The sequence below is a fragment of the Equus quagga genome, chromosome 4 (genome assembly GCF_021613505.1).
Source record: "Equus quagga isolate Etosha38 chromosome 4, UCLA_HA_Equagga_1.0, whole genome shotgun sequence".
NCBI lineage: Eukaryota > Metazoa > Chordata > Mammalia > Perissodactyla > Equidae > Equus > Equus quagga.
Window position 1 is genome coordinate 72,187,381 of NC_060270.1, and position 14,893 is coordinate 72,202,273.

The following is a 14,893-nucleotide window of genomic DNA, read 5'->3' on the forward strand; positions in this document are numbered from 1 at the left end:
TTGGCAGTCCAGAGTCAGGCAGACAGGAAGGGCCGAGGAGCAGCAGGCTGAACCCCACAGACACCAGCTGAAGCTGGTTCCAGGCGGTGGTCAGCAGAGAGGATCCAGGGGGAGGCAGAGCAGTTGGAGACCCTGCTGCAGTTTGGAGTCTCTGGGCTCAGGGAAGGCCATGTCCTTCTAGAGGGCTTCTAACTGATTAAGTCAGGCCCACCTAGGACAATTTCTCTTTTAATTAACTTAAGGTCAGCTGATGATGAATTTAATTACGTCTGCAAAATGTATAAGCTTCAAAATGGTTACTGCCCCCTTCTGTTCTCTAACTCTATGGAGAGAATATACCTTGTGGCCCAGTGTAATGAGAAGCATACTGGAAAGGACATTCTGGGGACTGTAGTTCAGCCTGGCCATGCTGACACATCACAAAGCCATCTCAGGAACACACTGTCTCCAGTACCTAAAGAGTCCAACAAGGTGCTGGGCTGCCTTTTGGTGGTGGGAGGCTGAAGAGACAGCTGTTGTTCCTTGATGGCCAAAGGGAGTGGGGGTTATGAGTCCACCTACAGAGTCCCAAGAAACTTTACTTGGCGAGTAGACCCCTGGATTCTGCTGGTGGAGGTGTGATAACAGCATATTCAAGACCTTTGAGACTGAGATTTCTGACTTGCCAACCAACAGGACATCTTTCATGTATTGAAAACTTTAGACATCAGAGGGTAGGGGCACTTGCATGAAATCCTGACCTACCCAGTGCTGACAAATGGCTGGGGGGCTTGTCCTGCTAACATTTCTCTACCTGTAACCCCTTCCTGATGGGGGAGAATCTCCTCTGGCACTATGGGCAGGGGAGTATAAATAATATGTCACTTATACATTCAGATGCAGAAACAACCAACAATACTTTGAATTGCCCTGAAGGACCTCACCCATTAGATCACATTAGTTTTCCTTCCCCACTGTGAATCTAGGTCCAAACCCCATTAGCTGAATCTGAGTACCTCCTTACCACACACGGGTGGGTAGGTGCCGGAGTCCAGCTCCAGCAGAGTCCAGGTTCCTGAGGGAGAGACGGAGTCGGCGCAGTGAAGGAGGGGACGTGAGACTTGAGTCGGTGCAATCAAGTCCGTCTTTACTGTGCACAAGTGTCGTTTTTATATTTTTCAATATTAGTACAGAAATAGCTCTACAAATATTCTCAGAGAGATAAGGAAGTACAAAGCAAGTCTGTCTTACTGGTTTTCACAGCGTTTTTATATCTTTTTTAGCAGGGGATAAATATAGCAGTACAGATGTTCTTGCAGAGTAAACCACAAAGCATTCATTGATAAGTATAATCTTACAGGGAACAGAGTTAACTTTTAGGGGGGGAGAGGTTAACTATCTTTTCCTGCACAAAAGCGACTTCAGCAATTAAGAAAAGACTTCTATAATGTTTTGCCAGACACATGAGGGGAATAATATATTTTTCAATAACTAACATATGGAGGAAAATTCTAATTAACTACCGAGGAAGAAGTATATCTATGCTTATCAGGGAAACTGGAGGAAGAGCAAAACATCAACCAGAAGGAGGCAGCTGCTTTGATCCAGATATTCTCTTTAGTATGAACCCCTCGTTAGGGAGGAAAGTTCTCCCACTGTCTATGTGCGTCAGGGGGAACTTGCCCCTTGCTATGTGCAGGTGGTCACATATTTTTCTCAGTACCAACCCCGCGATGGGAGCATGCTTTTTTCTCTAAAGCGGCCATCTGGAAAAATTACAGCATGAGTAGGAAAATGGGGTATAAGACAAAGAGAAGAAAAACAAGTTTTTAAAGTTCAGCGTAGCTTGGGGGAAGGCCGGCTTTTCATTTTCTTGCGGAGGGCTGCCCTGCACCCCTCGGCTCTTCTCGATCGGCTGGACCCTGTCAAACAGCCGATCAAACGCTGCCTCGGCCCCCGGCAGGTAGGGTGATGACTTGGGTGCCTGTGTCCACAGAGCCGTAATAGTTTGAGTTCCTCCTGTCTCTGAAGTTCCCCAGTGTGCTTGGGTGCATAAGGCCTTCACTCCCTCTTGAGGACCAAGAAACCTTGGTTCACCTCTAATTATCCTTCTTAAAGCAGATGTCAGAGAAGAGGGTGAGGGGAGGGGTCAGGGGGCATGGAGCGGGGAGAACAGCTCTGTGCCAGTAAGCAAGGCACACTTAACTTTTAGTTTCAAGTGTCCTGGTGGCTTTTCATGGCTCAACTTAATGAACTTTTTGGTCACCCAAAGCTCTAGATCCTCGTTGCTGACATAACTTGTTTTAGCTCTGCGGACTCCCTTACTCAACAGCTGTAGTCACATTGCCTCTCATCTGGGGCCATGGGGCTAGCTGCCTCATTGTCACAGTAACATCCCTTCCACCTCCCACCGCAGGGAGAGTGAGCAATAACCATAGTACATTTGGGCAGCTTGTTTCAGTCCTACCGTTGCTGCTTATCCTCAAAGGTTAATTAACCCTTACTCCCCCAAACCCACCACTTGGACAAGAACTTTTGCTACTGGATCCCAGGGAATCTTCTTACATCCCCTAAACCCGTGGGACCTTTGTCTTTTCTGTTCCAGAAAGCCCTGTCTCTGCCAGCATCCCATTTTTGTCACCAACAACTGTCAAGAACTGTGAAGAGTCTGAGATTTTGTCTTACTTGAAAGCTGACAAGTCAGCCTGTCGTGGTTTACTGGACTCTGGCAGAAGACATAGCACTCCTGGGTCAGAGACAGAGGACTGTATTACAGCACAGCCAAAAGGATGAGCTTCATGTCTGTGTCAACTCCTCTTGCCCCATAAGTCCCACAGGGGCAGTACAGAGTGACCCAGATGGATGCTGCCCATGCAGTGTGTTTGTGTCACAGCTGAAGAGCCCTGAGTTTAGGTAATCCCAATCTGGATGCTGGCAGAAGACATGAGACTCTTGGGTCAGAGACAAAGGACTACATTATAGCATAGTCAACAGCCTGAGCTTCATGTTTGTGTCAGTTGCTCTTGCCCCATAAGTCCGCAGCTGTGGAACCCTGAGTTTAGGTAATCCAAATGTTTTATAAAGGGCTGTGAGCAAAGCTGCCCAACCTTAGCCCAGAGGGAGTCTTTATATTTATTAAACAGGAGAGTAAGCAAACCTGCCCTCTAGTCTGGAGGGAGATCATATCTGTCTTCCCAGGCTGTTTGCTGTACACACATCCTTGAAAAGATAGTTCAGAGCGAAAGCAGCCAGTGCCTCTGCTCATAAGTCATGCAGAAGGACAAGAGACCCATGGAGAATTGTCTTCCAACACACCGTACAAGGATTAATATTCTCACTGGTGATTGTGAATCAAGAAAAATAGAATTTATAGTCAGTAAATCGAATTTATACCATGTTTAAGAAGGAAAGCGTATGAAATATTCTTTCCAAATGGTTAAGTCTCTAACCCTTTGGAAAACTCAACTGTCCAGAATAGTTAGAGCTCTCAGAGTCTTACCTACCTTGAGTAGAGAAAACAAATTATGACTTTGTGTATTTGCCCCAAAATGAAGGTCACAAAGACAGGTCTGTGGGATTGTGGGTGTTGATTTGTCAGTGGGTGGTGCATTCAAGGTGAATAGCAATCAACGGTTTATTTATTAGAATTGACTATGGCTCTTCCTCAGGAAAGGCCAGCTGCTGATGTCATTATGTAATGAAGCAGTTACAGAAGTCACACTTGTGAGGGTGTCAGAGTTAGCTAATGTTTATTTTGCATCTCCTGTGTTATCTAAATACCTAGGGTGGAAGACTGTTTTTTTAACCTATCTAAAAATGGTTGAGGTCAAAGATTTTAAAATCATTCATAAGTTAATACATTGAAAATGTCTTCCTCAAAAGTTTTATGTCAGTGAAAGAAGAATAAACTGATTTTCTAATATATGTAATAGGGCTTTGATTTGAATTATGTAACTAAACATTTGGAAGAGAAAGGCCAACAGGTTTTCAAATGTTTATTTAATCCTTACATGGTCCTAGTCTATAAATGTATACTCAGTTGAAAAAATTTAAAGCAAATTCCTGTTAACTTTTTTTCTTTTAATTATAATGACCAGTTTTTGGTATTTCGTTTTTACCGAGATTTACTTTCAACATAGAATTTTGTTCTCTATCTAAAAGTTTTTAAAAAAATATTATGCTTTTGAAGTAGGCCAGAATAAAGTGGAATTATCATTTCACTTTTAGTCATAGTCTTTAAATGTGACCTGATTGTAATTTGTCATTCTTATGAAGTTTAGTTAAATTGTAATTTTGTATGAAGTTAGTAATTTTCTGAGGTTAAGTTCTCTTTGAAAGGTAAACATGTATCCTTCATCTACTCAGCAGTATGCTAGGCGCTCAGTGTTTCCAAGAAGAGTAATAAAAAGAATGTAAGTTTTTCACCTTCCCGCTTTTTTGGGTAAAATGACATATTCAGATGCTAGTTAGCAGTAGATAGGATTATCTACTCCCAAATCATTAAGGTGCAATTTTAGAATCATTTGCACAGTCAGTGATTTGTGTCTTAGCGGAACTCTTCTTTTTCCTACTTTTAAACACGATCATCTATATCAGTTTAGTTTCCGCACATAAGAGAACAATAAGCTGTATTTTTTGTCCTCTTTTTATTGATTTGTTTCAAAAGGAAGGCAAATGGACTCTTTGCCATGTAATATTAGTTCCTAAACATATAGGAAAATTAAGCATTTAGTGTAATATACACATATAAATTTTGTGTGTGGTTAGAACATTGCTTTTTTGAAAGTTGTGCCTTTTTTCATATGGGTAAGACAAGCTTTAAAGAAAACCTGATATATGACGTTTTGATTTTATAGTACTTAAATTTAGGGAGGAGATATAACGTTACAAAATATTTTAGTTGTTCAAAATGATTGATCCTGGGAGTCCGTTAAATTTCAGGTCACATCTACCACTTCTCGGAAGCCTGCCTCTTGCAGGAAGGAAGGCCAGCTGGCCCTGTGGTTATAGAATCTTCTCCGTCTTAACTGCCCAGTGTCGAGTGCTTTTCTACACCTAAAGCTTCTAATCCTTAGGTTATTTGGATTCCATTCTTTTGCAAGAGGATCAAGAGCACGCTTTCTTCAAATACTGGAAGGTACATGTACTTTTTCTTTGGTAATACAGTCAATCCTCATTATTTGCAGATTCTGCATTTGCGAATTTGCCTGCTCACTGAAATTTATCTGTAACCCCTAAAGCAATCTCAGGGCACTTTCTCAGTCATTCCCCGACATGTGCAGAGCAGTGAAAAATTTGAATCAACAAAGTTCACGTTCTCAGCTGCGGTCAAACAAGACGACTTGCTGCCTTCTTGTTTCAGCTCTCAGACTGTAAACACGTGTCCGGTTTGTGCTCTGTTTGGTACCACGCTTTCCACATTTTTGTGCTTTTTGTTGGTGATTTCCCTGTTTAAGACAGCCCCCAAGCGCAGTGCTGAAGTTCTGTCTCGTTTTCCTAAGTGCACGAAGGCTGTGTGTGCCTTATGGAGAAAATACGTGTTTAGATAAGCTTTGCTCAGGTTTGACTTATAATGCTGTTGGCTGTGAGTTCAGTGTTAATGAATCAACAATACGTATTAAACAAGGTGTCTTTAAACAGAAACACACATAAACAAGGTTATGTATTGATCGGCTGATGAAAATGTTGTGAACAGAGGCACCAGAGGCTCACCAGAACCTAACCCTGTATTTCCCCAGGAGCAGTGGCTCAGTGTTCACAACCACTTTGTAAACCACATCCTCTTTGAATAACCAGAATCAGCTGTAGTTATTTTTTGTGTGTTTGTGAGGAAGATTGGCCCTGAGCTAACATCTGTTGCCAATCTTCCTCTTTTTTTTCTCATTAAAGCCCCAGTACATAGTTGCACATCCTAGTTGTAAGTCTTTCTAGTTCTTCTGTGTGTGATACCACCACAGCATGGCTTGACGAGCCAGGATCCAAACTGGCAAACCCTGGGTCGCTGAAGCAGAGCGTGTGAAATTAACCACTGCACACGCCACTGCCCTGGCCCCTGTACTTTTTTTTTTGAGCTGATAAAGATCAATCTAAAGTCAATAGTCGAGTATTTTGTGCGTATCGTGATGCTGGGCTCTGAGCTTTTATGTGCTGTGCCTGTTTTCCACCTCAGGAGCTCACCCCAGCTGGTTTACAGCTCTCTGGCTGGGAACTTTGCCATGGGGGGAGGAACCACTTGAGAAGGAGAGCAGTTGGGCCCTCAGGGAACCTAGCATGCAGCTTGTCTTGGCTTTCCTTGACCATTCCTTGCTGAATTTCCACCTTCCCTGTTCACCCTGCTGGAGCCTGGTCCAGAAAAAGCAGCCCCGACCTGCCCTGTAAGTTCAAGAATTCTGGTCCAGAGGAGGGGCGCTGGGCTGCACCCATTCTTGGCTCTGGTGATACAGTAGTTACCTGTCAGGGACCTGGGAGCTCCATGTGAGGAGGTTCCTACATGGATTTTGTGTTTGTTTTGTTTATTTGTTTTTAAGAGTCTTGGTTTGCTTTGGATTTGGATTTTTCTTCAGTATCCCAAACCAGCTGAGTAAGGTACCAGCCAGAACAGGTTTTTTAGGCAGGCAGGTTTACAGACCTTCCCAAGCCCTCGGCACTGTTGCTTTACAAATCCCCACCCTATATCATGTAAAATGTATTAAAATGTACCCATAGCCTATAGTAAATCTAACATATGTAATTATGAATAGAGTTGGGTTGCTGTTGAAATGTTATGTGTTGTAGATATTTAATTAAATATTAATTTTGATTTAAAAAAATTTCCATATTCTGGAGCAGTAAGGTTTTTTTTCAGCTCTCACCCGTTTTCGTGGGCCCTGGAAAAGCTCATGGACCCTAGGCGCTATGGCTCTAGTGCAGGATGGAGGTGTCAGTGTGTCCTTAGGAAAGGGAGGAATTCTGGTTTTCCTGAGCCCTTCAGCTGCTCTTGAGCTCTGCAGACGTTGATGGGGGCTGTGATGTGCCTCATGCCACACGTGTTGCTGGGTCTACAAAAATAAACCATGCAGCATTCTTTCCCTCAAGGGGCTTGCAAGCTAGACCCCTTAAACAGATGACTTCAGTATGGCATTCAATCTGATGGCCCCTTCAATGTGACGGAGGGACCCTTAGCTGAGCCTGGGGCAGAGGACGAGCTGACCTCAAAGGTGTCTTGGAGCCGATGGCCCTGGCTGAGTTTTGGGGGATGCCTACGTGGTAAGGCGAAGAGGCAAGGGGCAGAGGGAGTTTGGAGAAAAGCCTGGGGTGGAAGGGTGTGGCAGAGGCTTGGAAACAGCATGAGTTGTGTGGGAAACAGTGGGCTGTAATTGCCGCTGGAGTGATATGTGCAAGGTGGATTGTTGTGGTGATAGATGTTGTAAGAGAGGCAGGGAGAGGCTGAGTATGGAAGCCCTTTTGTGCAACCTTAGACGTGTTTAGACTCATTCTGGGATGTGACCTGCTTCTGGTGCCCCTGACGGCTGAATACTTTTTGGATTTATTTGGAATAGCTAAATTTCTAACTCTCTTTGTCCTTTACAGTATTTGGTATGTTCTGTATTGTTTGCATTTGCTCAGTTATCTTTTTTCTTAAAAGAAATGGAAATAACTTAGTTTTAAAAGTAACACATACATCACAAAAGTGCAAATATAAGTGTACAGGGAAATAGCCTAATTTAAAAACACATAATCATTATTAAAACATTGAGCAAGGAAGGGGCGGAGCAAAATGGCAGGGTGAGCTGACCCAGGATTCTCTCCCCTCCAAAATACAACAAAGGATTGGAAAAACTGAATTTCAGAAAATAAACTTAATGCCAGCACGTTAGAGACCTACAATACCAAGAAAGCGGAGATCATAAACCCTACTTACAGCCTCGGAGGCGCTGGAATGGTAGGAGAGAACATCGCTCCCTCCCCTAGAGTCTGTGATCGCTGACGCACGGGTCCGGAAGGAGCGGGGGAGGGGCCACACGACCAGGGATCATCCAGGACTCCTGCCGCTGATTCAGTGGAAACCCGCTGATGGGGGCGGAAAGCTTCCGTCCACAGGGACCCCATAAACCCACGGCCGCGGGAGACCAGAGAACAGAAATGATCTGAATCCAGACCGGTGCGTGAGAATAGCAGCTCCTCCCTCCCTGCAAAGCCAGTGGGCGCAGCCATCTTGCCCCGAAGGCGAAGAGCTAACACGCTGCTCTCGATCCCCATCTAGTGGCGACAGGCTGTAACTGCAACGGAATTCTACCACCATGAGAAAAAACCACTCCTCTACCATCCAGCAATTTATAAAAGCCTCAGACCAGAAGGAAAACGATAAAAACACAGAATTAAGTCCTGAGGACTTGGAATTAGGTAAACTAAGTGATAACGAGTTCAGAGCAGCTATAATCAAAAAACTCAATGAGGTAGAGAGAAAGATAGAGAAACAAGCCGAGTTCTAGAGTTACTTCACAAAAGAGATTGAAATCATAAAGAAGAATCAAACAGAATTACTAGAGGTGAAAAACACAATGGACCAGATAAAACAGAATATGGATTCCCTGAATGCCCGTGTAGACACCATAGAAGAGCAAATTAACATAATTGAAGATAGACAGGCTAAATGGCTCCAGATAGAGGAAGAAAGAGAACTAAGAATTTAAAAAAAAATGAGGAAAATCTCCGAGAATAATGGATTCAATGAGGAGTAAGAACATAAGGATCATAGGAATTCCCGAGAATGTGGAAAAGGAAAATGGAGCAGAAAGTGTACTTAATGAAATTATTGAAGAGAACTTCCCAAATCTAGGGATTGACGGAGAAATGTGTGTAGAGGAGGGTTTCAGATCTCCTAGATTTGTCAATGTAAAAAGACCTACTGCAAGGCACATAGTAGTAAAATTGGCAAAAAGGAAAGATAAGGAAAGAATACTCAGGGAAGTAAGAAAAAAAAAGAGAATAACCTATAAAGGAACCCCTATCAGACTGTCAGCGGATTTCTCTACAGAAACCTTACAAGCTAGGAGAGAATGGAGTGACATATTCGAAGCTTTAAAAGATAAAAATCTTCAGCCAAGAATACTCTATCCAGCAAGAATTTCCTTCAGATATGAGGGAGAAATTGAATCTTTTCCAGACAAACAAAAGTTAAGGGAATTTGTAACTAAAAGCCCTCCACTACAAGAAATCCTTAAGAAGGCTCTCATACCTGAAAAAAGAAAAAAGGGAGAAAGGGGACACAATCCACAGACTAGGGAGACCGATGGATAGAACCAGAACAGGATAGCAAATATTCAACTATAGCATTAGGGTAAAAATAAGGAAACTACCAAAACAAGGACGATCTTAGCACTCTAACTACAAATTCATAAGACGAGTTCGAATAAGAAATGAAAATAATTATTTAGGAGGGGAAGAGCAAAGGGTCTAAATCAGTATTGGTCAAGTGAGTAAGAGACCACCAGAGAATAGATCTATATTATACACGAGATTCTAAATACAAACTTCAAGATAGACACTAAAATAAAGTACAGAACAGAGTCACAAATCATAAATAAGGAAAAATATGAGAAACCCAGCATAAGAAATTGCAGTATTAAATGGGTAGTCTAAAGCACACAGGAAAAGAAACACAGGAAAACAAGATAATAAGTGACAGATTGACAGCATTAAGTCCACATGCATCAATAATCACTCTCAATGTGAACAGATTGAACTCTCCAATAAAAAGACACAGAGTGGCAAAATGGATTAGAGAACAAGATCCAACAATTTGTTGCCTCCAGGAAACACACCTCAGCCCCAAGGACAAACACAGGCTCAGGGTGAAGGGGTGGAGGACAATACTTCAAGCAAATAGCAAGGAAAAAAAGGCAGGTGTTGCAATTCTCATATCAGACCAGGTGGATTTCAGAATAAGACAGGTAAAGAGAGAGACAGAAGGACAATATATAATGATCAAAGGAACACTTCATCAAGAAGAAATAACGCTTATAAATATCTATGCACCCAACACAGGAGCACCAAGATTCATAAAGCAACTATTAACAGACCTAAAGGAAGATGTTAAAAACAACACAATAATAGTAGGGGACCTCAACACCCCACTCACATCAATTGACAGATCTTCCAGACAGAAAATCAACAAGAAAATAGTGGAGCTAAATGAAAACCTAAAACAATTGGACTTAATAGACATATATAGATCACTTCACCCTAAAAGAGCTGAATACACATTCTTCTCAAGTGCACATGGAACATTCTCAAGGATAGACCATATGTTGGGAAACAAGGCAAGCCTCTACAAATTTAAAAAAATTGAAATAATAACAAGCATCTTCTCAGATCATAGTGCTATAAGGCTAGAAATTAATTACAAGAAAAAAGCTGAGAAAGGCACAAAGATGTGGTGACAAAACAACACACTACTGAACAAGCAATGGATCATTGAAGAAATTAAAGAAGAAATCAAAAAATACCTGGAAACAAATGAAAATGATAGCATGCCATACCAACTCATATGGGATACAGCAAAAGCTGTATTCAGAGGAAAATTCATCGCAATACAGGCACATCTTAACAAACAAGAAAAATCCCAAATAAGCAATCTTAAACTACACCTAACTGAACTAGAGAAAAAAGAACAAATGAAGCCCAAAGTCAGCAGAAGGAGAGAAATAATAAAAATCAGAGCAGAAATAAATACTATTGAAACGAAAAAGGCAGTAGAAAGGATCAATGAAACAAAGAGCTGGTTTTTTGAGAAGATAAATAAAATTGACAAACCCCTAGCCAGACTTACAAAGGAAAAAAGGGAGAAAGCTCAAATAAACAAAATCAGAAATGAAAGAGGAGAAATAACAACAGACTCTGCCTAAATACAACGGATTATAAGAGAATACTACAAAAAACTATATGCCAACAGAATGGATAACCTAGAGGAAATGGATAAATTCTTGGACTCCTACAATCTCCCAAAGCTCACTCAAGAAGAAGCAGACAATTTGAGCAGACCAATCACAAGGAAAGAGATTGAAACAGCAATCAAAAATATCCCAAAGAATAAAACCCCAGGACCAGATGGCTTTCCTGGGGAATTCTCCCAAACTTTCAGAGAGGATTTAATACCCATGCTTTTCAAGCTATTCCAAAAAATTAGGGAAGATGGAACACTTCCTAACACAATCTATGAGGCCAACATCAGGCTGATACCGAAACCAGACAAGGACACCACAAAAAAAGAGAACTACAGGCCAATATCACTGATGAACATAGATGCAAAAATTCTAAACAAAATTTTGGCAACCAGAATTCAGCAATTCATCAAAAGGATCATACATCATGATCATGTGGGATTCATACCAGGGACACAGGGATGGTTCAACATCCGCAAATCAATCAACGTGATACACCACATCAACAAACTGAGGAATAAAAACCACATGATCATCTCAATAGATGCAGAGAAGGCATTTGACAAGATCCAACAGCCATTTATGATAAAAACTCTGAACAAAATGGGCATAGAAGGAAACTACCTCAACATAATAAAGGCCATATATGACAAACCCATAGCCAACATCATACTCAATGGGCAAAAACTGAACGCCATCCTCCTGAAAACAGGAACGAGACAAGGATGCCCTCTATCACCACTCTTATTCAACATAGTACTGGAGGTCCTGGCCAGAGCAATCAGGCAAGAAAAAGGAATAAAAGGAATCCAAATAGGGAGGGAAGAAGTAAACTCTCACTGTTTGCAGACGACATGATCTTATATAGAGAAAACCCCAAAGAATCCATTGGAAAACTGTTAGAAGTAATCAGCAACTACAGCAAAGTTGCAGGGTATAAAATCAATTTACATAAATCAGTAGCATTTCTATACTCCAATAATGAACTAACAGAAAAAGAACTCAAGAACACAATGCCATTCACAATCGCAACAAAAAGAATAAAATACCTTGGGGTAAATTTAACTAAGGAAGTGAAGGACCTATATAATGAAAATTACAAGGCCTTTCTGAGAGAATTGGATGACGACATAAGGAGATGGAAAGACATTCCATGTACATGGATTGGAAGAATAAACATAGTTATAATGTCCGTTCTACCTAAAGCAATCTACAGATTCAACGCCATCCCAATCGGAATCTCAATGACATTCTTTACAGAATTAGAACAAAGAATCCTAAAATTCTTATGGGGCAACAAAAGACCCCGAAGTGCTGAAGCAATCGTGAGAAAAAAGAACAAAACGGGAGGCATCACAATCCCTGACTTCAAAACATACTACAAAGCTACAGTAATCAAAACAGCATGGTTCTGGTACAAAAACAGGTGCACAGATCAATGCAACAGAATTGAAAGCCCAGAAATAAAACCTCACATCTACAGACAGCTTATTTTTGACAATGGAGCTGAGGGCATACAATGGAGAAAAGAAAGTCTTTTCAACAAATGGTGCTGGGAAAACTGGAAAGCCACATGTAAAAGAATGAAAATTGACCATTCTTTTTCACCATTCACCAAAATAAACTCAAAATGGATCAAAGACCTAAAGGTGAGACCTGAAACCATAAGGCTTCTAGAAGAAAACGTAGGCAGTACACTCTTTGACATCAGTATTAAAAGGATCTTTTCGGACACCATGCCTTCTCAGAGAAGGGAAACAATAGGAAGAATAAGCAAATGGGACTTCATCAGACTAAAGAGCTTCTTCAAGGCAAAGGAAAACAGGATTGAAACAGAAAAACAACCCACTAACTGGGAAAAAATATTTGCAAGTCATATATCTGACAAAGGCTTAATATCCATAATATATAAAGAACTCTCACAACTCAACAACAAAACATCAAACAACCCAATCAAAAAATGGGCTGGAGACATGAACAGACATTTCTCCAAAGAAGATATACTGATGGCCAATAGGCACATGAAAAGATGCTCATCATCGCTGATCATCAGGGAAATGCAAATCAAAACTACACTAAGATATCACCTTACACCCATTAGAATGACAAAAATATCTAAAACTAATAGTAACAAATGTTGGAGAGGTTGCGGAGAAAAAGGAACCCTCATACACTGCTGGTGGGAATGCAAACTGGTGCAGCCACTATGGAAAACAGTATGGAGCTTCCTCAAAATCTTAAAAATAGAACTACCATACTATCCAGCCATCCCACTACTGGGTATTTATCCAAAGAGCTTGAAGTCAGCAATCCCAAAAGTCCTATGTACCCCAATGTTCACTGCAGCATTATTTACAATAGCCAAGACGTGGAAGCAACCTAAGTGCCCAGCAACAGACGAATGGATAAAGAAGATGTGGTACATATATACAATGGAATACTACTCAGCTGCAAAACAGAACAAAATCATTCCCTTTGCAATAGCGTGGATGGACCTTGAGGGAATTATGTTAAGTGAAATAAGCCAGCCAGAGAAGGATAATCTGTGTATGACTCCACTCATATGAGGAATTTAAAACTATGGACTAAGAACAGTTTAGTGGATACGAGGGGAAAGGTGGGGTGGGGGGTGGGCACAAAGGGTGAAGTGGTGCACCTACAACATGACTGACAAACATTAATGTACAACTGAAATTTCACAAGATTGTAACCTATCATTAACTCAATAAAAAAAACAAATAACAAATTAACAAAAACAAGAACATCAAGCAATATTAGAAATATATACAACAGCTAACAGTCTCTTGGATTTCTACCATTCAGGGATAGCCACGGTCAACATTTCAGTAAACGTTCTCTCTGGACACCTCTCTGTGCTTATGGAGATACTGATCACCTGCGATTTTCTAAGTTGTATTTTCATTCACTTATATGTCATAGCCATCTTTCAAAGTTAGTATCCATGTATCCATATCATGCTTTAATGGCTGCAGGGGATTTTTTTTTGAGGAAGATTAGCCCTGTGCTAACATCTGTGCCCATCTGCCTTTACTTTATATGTGGGATGGCTGCCACAGCATGGCTTCATAAGCGGTGCATAGGTCCCTGCCTGGGATCTTAACTGGCGAACCCTGCGCTGCGAAAGCAGAGCGCACGAACTTAACTGCTGTGCCAGTGGGCCGGCCTCTGGCTGCAGGGGGTTTTATTTTATGGTGTGATATAGTTTACTTAATCAGCTCTTCCATGACGGACATTTAGGTGGATTCTAGTTTTTGTGAACTATTAGAAACACTTCAAGAAAAAAAAGTCTTCCTTGAATGTACGTCTTTGTGCACTTATCTTCTCTTAACATGTTTTTATTATGAAAAATTTTAAGCGTGTACAAAAATAGAAGGGTATGATGAGGTCCCGTATACACCCAGTTTCAGCAGGTAACAACATTCTACCGTTCTTTTCTTTTTATCTTCATCTTGTAATTGTTTTTCTTCTGCCAGGGTATTTGAATGCAAATGCCAGTCATCATATCATTTCACCTTTGTATACGTTGGTCTTTTAAGATAGGGACTCAAAAACATATTGAAGAAACAGAATTAACATTAAATTCCTAATGCATCTAATATGATGCAAGTCAGGGTCCATAGAAGGTCTAAATGTTGCATTTGTTGATATGTCTCTTTTAAGTCTCCTTTAATTTATAATCTTCCCCTCTTCTTTATTTTTCATGGTATTTATTTGTTGAAGAAATCAAGTCATTTATTCAATAGATTCTTCCACACTCTGAACTTGGCTGATGGCCTCCTTGTGGTGCCATTTGACCTGTTGCTCCACGCGCTGACATAGCCCATAAACTGGGGGTTAGATCTGGAGGCTTGATTCATTCGTTGAGGTTGATTGGTAAGTTAAGGTGTTGTCAGCCCCTCATGTATCCCAAAGTTTCTAAAATTTCCCATCAATCTTTTACCTAATGACCCCCTTATGATCAGTGCTTACAT

The 14,893-nt window shown here is 41.1% G+C and overlaps 1 protein-coding gene across 5 annotated transcripts in view; it reads left to right on the forward strand.

The window, feature by feature from the left end:
- C4H2orf76 (chromosome 4 C2orf76 homolog) overlaps positions 1 to 14,893 on the forward strand; it is a 68,476-nt gene that overhangs the window by 10,613 nt on the left and 42,970 nt on the right. Inside the window, exon 1 of one of the 5 annotated variants that reach the window (XM_046658488.1) lies at positions 5,092 to 5,116. The exons of 1 other annotated variant lie outside the window; for it this stretch is intronic. The gene's annotated coding sequence lies outside the window, so the exon portion shown is untranslated. Of the gene's footprint in view, positions 1 to 5,091; positions 5,117 to 6,201; positions 6,354 to 14,893 lie in introns of those variants that run through there. 3 more of the 5 variants (XM_046658490.1, XR_006888222.1, XM_046658485.1) reach the window with 3 other exon arrangements.